The sequence below is a fragment of the Chrysochloris asiatica genome, unplaced genomic scaffold (assembly GCF_000296735.1).
Source record: "Chrysochloris asiatica unplaced genomic scaffold, ChrAsi1.0 scaffold00288, whole genome shotgun sequence".
In the NCBI taxonomy this organism is placed as follows: domain Eukaryota; kingdom Metazoa; phylum Chordata; class Mammalia; order Afrosoricida; family Chrysochloridae; genus Chrysochloris; species Chrysochloris asiatica.
The window spans coordinates 3,012,572-3,021,147 of NW_006408806.1; the positions used below are offsets into that span (position 1 = coordinate 3,012,572).

The 8,576-nt window shown below is 35.3% G+C and overlaps 1 pseudogene; it reads right to left on the bottom strand.

Annotated features, from left to right (window-relative positions):
* Window positions 1-2,718: 2,718 nt before the first annotated feature.
* Window positions 2,719-3,501, bottom strand: LOC102826214 (annotated as a pseudogene).
* Window positions 3,502-8,576: the final 5,075 nt, after the last annotated feature.

Below are 8,576 nucleotides of genomic sequence, written 5' to 3' on the forward strand. Positions count from 1 at the left end.
GATCATTTCTTTTTAGTACAGTGACTCTGTGTATTCCTTCCATCTTCTTCTGGTGCTTTCTGCATCAGGACTGGTGGTGGTGGTTATGTGGCGTGTAGTCAGTTCTGACTCATAGCGACCCTGTACAGGGTTTCTGAGGCTATAAATCTTCATGGGAGCAGAAAGCCTAATTTTTCTCCCACAGAATAGCTGGTAGTTTCAAACTGCTGACCTTAAGTTTCACAGCCCGATTTGTAACCACTATGCTACAAGAGCTCCTTGCACCAGGACTAGGCCTTTGTAAAACACTCTGGAAATTTAGAGGGCATGGTAGAGGGCATATAAAAATGCCCGTTAGAAGAAAAACCTTCCTGGATCAGAAGGCAATTGGCAACAGTAAGTTAACTTGTTGTTATTCTCATTTGAGGTGACCAACTGAGTTCATAAAATTTGTGGAAATAGAATCAGAAAAGGTGTGTGCCAGAATTATATTCTTTCATCATATTATTTAATCTGTATGATGAGTAAATCATCTGAGAAGCCAGATTATATGAAAAAGGATATGGCATCAGGATTGGATGATACAACCTTGCTTGCTGAAAGCAAAGAGGACTTAAAATACTGATGAAGATCAAGGACCACAGCCTCTGGTATATGTTGCATCTCATTGTAAAGAAACCAAAAATCCTCACATCTGAACCAACACATACCATTAAGATACATGGAGAAAATATTGAAGATGTCAAAGATTTCATTTTGCATGTATTACACGTATTTTCTTCCAGCCTGCAACTAGCCTTTTTTTTTTTTTTTTTTAATGATGACCTGAATATAGTCCAGTTTAGCAATTTTTGCTTTTATATATAACAGTTTATTTGTGTTGTGGTTTTGCTTTGTTTTTGTGTGTCACCTGAAAACATTTGCCTGTCTAAGGTTCTGAAGATTTTTTTTCTTTTAGAATATGTATATGTTCAAGTTTTAACATCCTTTTCAGTTTAAAGTTTTCATACAGCATAGGTAAATATCAAGAATCACAATTTTCCCAAAGTAAATAAAATTTTTCTTGTGGTAATTTTTGAAAAGACTACCGGTTCACCATCGAATGAACTTGGCACTTTCATTGAATGCCAATTTGGGTGTGTTTATTTGTAGGACATGTATAATTGTTTCTATTTCTCTACTATTTACATAGTTTCATTAATCTTCATGTCTGAAGGTCTAATCCTACATCAACACCACATTGTCCTGACTACTGATTACTTAGAACCAGGCAGTGAAAATTATACAAATTTGTATACTTTTTCCAAATTACATTTTACTATCTTAGGTCCATCTCATAACTTTCTGTATGTTAAAATAGACTTGTAAACTTCCAAAATAGCTCTTCAGATATTTTTATTGGGATGACACTGTATTATGGATCTGTTTTGGTAGGACTGACATTTCAATAAAAGAAACTTTCCTTACATATTTACATGGCTATTTTTCCATTTATATTAGGATACCTAGTTTTTTTCTCAATGCCACTTACTTCTCAGTATACATTCTTGAACACATTATTTTAAATTTATCTCTTAAAAATTTTTGTTTTTGATCTGCCCTGTAAACTTTTACTCAATCCACAATAAAAACCTTAAATAGATTTTTTAAAATTTAAGATTTTGTTTTTAAATGATACTATAAATAAAATCTTATAAATGTTGTTTTCAAATTTTTTGGGCTAATACAATGAAATTTCACTTATTGTTATAAGTTAGATGTACTTTTTGTGACATTGTTGAGATCACTTGTTGTTGCAGGTTTCTTTATTCAGAAAATTCCCTTGAGGATTTTCTACATACATGATCATAACTTTTTGGGAACAAAAGTGGATTTTTCTTCCTAATCATTATGTCTTCTTTTATCCCTTCTTTTGTTCTTGCCTTATTGCACTTCCAGTACAATAATTCGTATTTCTGGTGGCAGCAAATATCTTTAATGTGTTCTAAATATTAGGTAAAAGTATTTTTCTTTCAACAGCAGTTATATACTTTCCCAGAGAGACTCCTCCCACCCCTTAGTTAACAAATTTATTATGAAAACCACTGCAGTGCTCTTGAGCAGTACCATTGTCCTACAGGGGGAAGGAAAGGAGAGGGACAGTTCTGTTCAGAACAACTCACCAGGTTTTGACAGTAACAAAGAACAACATGGGGCTGAGATTGAGAGGGGAAATAAAGTGAGTGCAGACAAATCATACAATGAAATTAAACAGTATCCCTGAAAAGAAACAAAATGCTTTCAAAACACACAAGTAGAGGGGAGGCCTTGGTACTTATTTTTTTAAATGTTCATTAAGTTCCAATGATTGTTTACTGCAATCCTTATCTATAGTCATGTTGAGTAAAGCTATAGCTAATGAAAGCTAAATTGTATTCATGAGGTGCTAATGTTTACATCTTAATATTTGCAGTCTTTCAGAGAAAGCAAAAGTAACTACAAATAGCTCTATGCAAGAAACTGGTTTCTTGACCAACAATGTCTCTTTAGCATGCAATGAACTGGTTCATTCTAAAGTGATCACAGCTATGATGATAAGAGGCTTTGTATTTTTATATGGCATATCGTTTGGTCTGTGTGAATACAAGTTTTTGGAATGTTAACTTCTCTGACACTTTGGAGTTACTGTTGCTCTTCCCATTTCCATTAGGTTCCATTGCCATTTGGCTCATGGCAATACTGTACAAGTTTAAAATTTCATTACAGGAAGTAGTCTGGTGTACGACGAGTAACATGTAGCTCGCCTCTGCGAGGTGCTGGGTCAAACTGCAAGAAAGAGTATTTTACAGTGTCATCAAGTTCCATGACTGCAGCTAGGTTGCCACAATGACAACGTAGTTTGGAGCACTGAAAATTGTCACAACATTCTTTTCATGGCACCAGTTATACCCCTCTATAACCAGTTGGTGAGCTCTAGACACCAACGTGAGACCACTTGCATGATTAAAGGTCTCAGAAATACCTTGTTCAAAGGTGTTACCAGCTCCTCGAGGAGATATATTCCAACCACCTCAGTCATCTGGATCTGACCACAGCAAGTCACACATTGGGCCCTCAGGGGGAACTTCCTGTAGGCAATCAAGTGCTCTGATGTGATCCAATGGATCTATGGATGGTGAGAGGCCACCGTGTACACAGAAGATCTGCCAATCTACCAAGGCAGTGAGAGGAAGATTGTCAAAAGTTCTGTAATATATTTCCACACATTTCCCTATTTCCTTAAACATTCATCACAGAGACCATATACTTGTGTGATCTGTCTGTTTTCATGATTCCATTGAAGAATGGTGATGCATTCACAGTAATGAACCTGAAGAGCTATAAGCAGTGTAACTGTTCAGCTGAGTAATATCCTTTGTCAACATAATCTCCCATAAACAAATAATTTATATCTGGTAATATGCCACCTAATCTAAAAAGTTCCATGAGATTGTGAAATTACAAATGTGCATCTCCACACACAGTAACTGGACATTGAACCAGGGTTACATTCTTTCACCATATTTATTCCATCTGTATGCTGAGAAAATAATCTAAGAAGTTGGATTATATTAACAATAATGTGGCATCAGGATTGAAGGAAGATTCATTAGAAAACTGTAATATACATATACAACCTTAAGTATTGCTGAAATACTTAAAATACTTAGTGATGAAGATCAAAAGACTGCAAACTTAAGTGTGGGTTGCACCTCAATGCAAAAGAAACCAAAGTCCTCACTGTTATTTACTGGATCCGTAAATAACATCATGATAAATGGAAAAAAGATTGAAGTTGTTAAAAACTTCATTTAGCTTGTATTTGCCATCAACAGCTAAGGAAGCAGCAGTCAAGAAATCAAAAGACATTTTGCATCAGACGAATATGTTATATAAAATCTCTTTAAAGTGTTCAAAAGCAAACTTGTCAGTTTGAGGACTAAGGTGCACCTCACCCAAGCCATGGTATTTTCAATAGCCTCATGTGCAAATTGAACAGTGAATTAGGAAGACCATTAAAGAATTGATGCATTTGAGTTATGGTTTTGGAGAAGAATATTAAAATACTATGGATTTCCAGAAGAACAAACCAAGATGTGTTTGAAAAAATAGAGCCAGAATGCTCCTTAGAAGACAAGATGGCCAAAGTTTGTCTCACATACTTTGGATATATTATTGGGAGTGACCAGTCCTTGGAGAAGCACATCATGCTATGTAAAGTGGAGGGTCAGCAAAAAACAGGAATACTTCCAATGAGATGGATTTACACAGTGGCAGTAGCAGTATGCTCCAGGGCAAAAGTGAGGATGCCGCAGAACTGGATGGTGTTTAGTTCTGTTGTATGTAGGGTCACAATGAGTCAGAACTGACTCAACTGCACCTCACAACAACACATTTATTTGGAGGGAATCCCTGGGTGGTATAAATGGTTAGCATGCTTGGCATGCAACCAAAATGTTGACCTATTTACACGTAAAGGCATCTTGCCAAAGAGTCTGGTGGTCTGCTTCTGAAAAACCAGCCATTGGAAATTCTGTGAAAGACAGTTTTGCACTATTTCTCATGGGATCACTATGAGTTGGAGTCAACTAGATAGTGGAGTCCTGGTATGGCATTGTAGGTTAATGAGCTAGACTGCAAAGTCAATCTGAACAGCAAGATCAGTGGTTCAAGCTCACCAGTCGCTCCTCTGAAACCCTATACAGGGTTGCGATGGGTTGGAACCAACTTGACGGCACTTAACAACAACAACAGAAAGTGACTTTTTTTTTTTTTTTTAATCTTTGCAAAGGTGAGTTTTCAGTAGTTGTTCTAAAAGTCTAGTATCATATGGAACACATTGTGGAATAAGATATGAGGGTGGGAGTGTGTAACCTGATTTTGAGTCTTGAGAAATTGGGCAGTGACCAATAGGCATACATTTCTCATATTTGTTTGATAATTTTCTCTCTTCTTTCTTCCATACCTATCAGTGTGCTATGAGAGTTATTTATCAAAGTCCTGGAATTTCACTGAGCTGTTTTCCTGAATTAAGAGATTTATCTGTATGGTACTGACCACCAGTCAAGGCAAGAAATGCATTGTAAATATATACAGTAAAATTTAAGTATTGAATGGTTAGTTTCAATTGAGGTCACAAAATGGAGGGTTAAAGAAGTAAGAAAGGCTTCCAGTGTATGCAAATGCTTACGTATGTTTAGACAATCTTCAAAATTTATAATCAAAACCATAAAATGCTTACAGTATATTCTCTTCAGAATAGGAGATAAAGATGCCCAAGTTGATGTAAATCATTCTTTGGGACTGAATTTGGTAATAAAAATTAGCACTAAGTGTCCTATTTTTAGAAACTGCTTACTTAAGTAAGAGCTTCTCGGTGTCTAAGAAATTTTATATAAGAGCTGATGGCCCAATGTTTCTTCTTGAGATTTATGTCTCTCTATATATTTTATTTCTAGATTTTCATCATAGAAATAATATTTAAAACCATTTAAGTCTATGCAACTGTATCAAAATCCCCTTCTATGAGCTGTATTCCTTCTATATCCTGGAATGACTGCATAAGAAAACAGTATCATTCCCTTAGTTATTTATGACTTCTAGCACAAGTGTGGTGACTCCATAGATAAGCAATGGACTGCAAACTCCAAGGTCCATGGTTTGAGCCCACCCATTGCTCTGCAGGGAAAAGATGAGACTTTCTGCTCCCACAAAGATTTGAAGACTCAGAAACCTTGCTCTTGCTATATTGCATCCTTTCTCCGCAATAAACCTTGGATTTATAAGCACTGTTGTTTTGTTCCTGTGAGACTTCTTTGGCAATCAAACTCTGTCTACCTTCCTCTGCTAGTACATATAGGTATTAAAACTTCTGTATGATTACTCTAATTTTTCTTTTCCATTATTCATTTGTCTTTTTGTTCTACGTCCTTGGACATGATCTCAAAACAATCATACAATGCTTTTCTTTTATTCCTGAGTTTGGCCAAGTTATTTTTCAATAACATTTTTAAAATATTCCTATTGTTGTTGTTTTATAGAATTCTAATCTTGATGTTCTGGTGTGGCACTGTGGGTTAATGCACCAGACTATGAAGTCATTTAAACTGTAAGGTGGATGGTTCAAGTTTACTAGCTGCTCCTCTGAAACCCTATACAGAGTCACTATGTGTTGGAACCACCTAGAGAGCACTTAATAACAACAACAATCTTGTTGTATAGAATTCCTGGTGTGGCACTGTGGGTTAATGCGCTGGACTGCAAGGTTGGTTTGAACTGCAAGGTCGGTGGTTCAAACCCACCATCCCCTCCTCAGAAACCCTACACAAGATCACTATGAGTCAGAACCAACTCATCGGCACTTAACAACAGCAACAATTCTTGTAAATCTTTATGGAAGCAGAAAGCCCCATCTTTTTCCCCTAGAAAGGCTGGTAGTTTCGAACTTCTGACCTTGTGGTTAGCAGCCTGACTCAAAACCACTACACTGTGAGAACTCCTTCTGATTTAGTATATAGAAGTTTATATATAATTTGTTGCTATTTTGACTGTGTCTCACTTTAATCTTCAGCTATTCCTTGAGTTTCTGAGAGGGGTCTTTCTGCTTCTTATCTGCTAAGAATAAACCACTCATCATTTGCCAGGTTGGGGAGGGTTACTCAGTGTCTGTATGGAGTGATGGAAGGGATGTGTGTAACCTAATTGCTCCCTTTATAGTATTTTAATCAAGGACATCCCACCATGCCATTGAGGTTTCTGGCGCCACAAATTCTGAGCCCTACAGCAGTCATTTATGCAGCTGCTTTGTTTTGTTTTCCTCCTTGACAGTCTATTCATTTTCAGCTATCTTGGTGCTATAAGTCATTTACTCATCACCTTAGTTTGTCTAAAATTCTGTCGACAATCCTCACTTCCATCTATTTTCTCTCTAGTTTATGTGTGTTAGTGAGTGTATTCATTTAGATATGAAATTAATTCATTTGAAAGCAGCACAGAAAATTTAATGACATTCATTTCTCCACATTTATAATAAGTGCCATTGTTTCAGTTTCCACCTTAGTTTCTCACTTAATTTTTCACTAGTGCAAACATAATTTATTTATGACAGAGATAATGATCTGGTTAAGCTTGATTCTAGTTCATTTAAATCTATTCAACAAAAACTTCAGTGTTAGTGTCCTAGAGTTGCTGTAATAATAATGTAATTTTAATGCTTTAATGAGCAGAAGCTTATTTTATTAGAGTTCAAGAGGCTAAAAGTACAATTTGATTCCTTACTTTAGTTCATTGTATGCAATCATTCATTCCTTGGTTCCTTGGTTTGTAGAAGATCTATAATTTTTATAGCTGGAAGTGATTAGGTTTGGGCACAAGTTTCACTGTTATGGTTTAATAAACATAACAAATAAAATCCTATTTCTAATAGATTTATATCCACAAGTTGAAATGATTAGGAATCTAATCATATCGTTTGGGGAGGGGATAAGCACAATTCAGTTCCTAATACCTTAATTCTTTCACAAAAAAATTCTTTCATTCTTGCTTCACATGTCTCACTCTGTATATTTTTCTCAAACTTCTATATCATTGCATTTCTGCCCCCCGCCCCCACTGGATATTTTCTCATCCTTAAATTTTGTGAACAGTCCAGGAATGGGGAGATATTAGCATAATTTTTATTTTCAGTGAATCTGTGATACAAGTGTTTAAATAAAGTTAACTGAAGATTTGACATTTCTGTTCTTTTATCGCAGCACAATTCTCAAAAGAAAAAGAATTAATGTTCTATATACATATTTGCCTAGCCTCTGTCAGGAAAAACAAAACAAAAACAAACAAACAAAAAAACTTTCATGATAATTTTAAGATTCTGTAGTGTCTTTGATTACCAAGATATTTCTAACCTGGATTCCTGACGTGACACTGCAGGTTAATGTGTTGGAATGCACAATCAGTTTAAATTGCAAGGTAAGTGGTTCAAGCTCACCAACTACTCCTCAGAAACCCTATACAAGGTTACTATGAATTGGAATTGACTCAATAGGACTTAACAACAGCAACAACACATTCTAACATATAATGTAATGACAATGAGAAATTTAACAATTTCAAGCAAGATCTGGAGACAACAACAAAAAAAGACAAAAATGATTTTTTTCTTATTTCTTTTTCTGGAAGAATAATTCTAAAACTATCCTGAACTAGAAAAATAAGATACAGATCATGACAATATTACAAAAATAGTACAATAACTGGGAAATATGCTTTATTCTTAGAATTAAATAAAGCACTTGGATTCATAGCCATCTTTAGATATGATAGAATTTTGCAAAGCCAATAGCATAGTCATTGCAAATATATATATTTAAAACATAAAAGACAATTATACACATGGACCACACCAGATGAAATACATACAAATCATATTGACTACATCGGAGGGAAGAGACTATTGAAAACCTTCATATCTTTAGCAAAAACCAGGTCAAGAGCTGACTGTGGAATAGATAATCTATTGCTCATATGCAAGTTTAGGCTGAAGCTGAGGAAAACTAAAACAAGTCTATGAAAACCAAAAT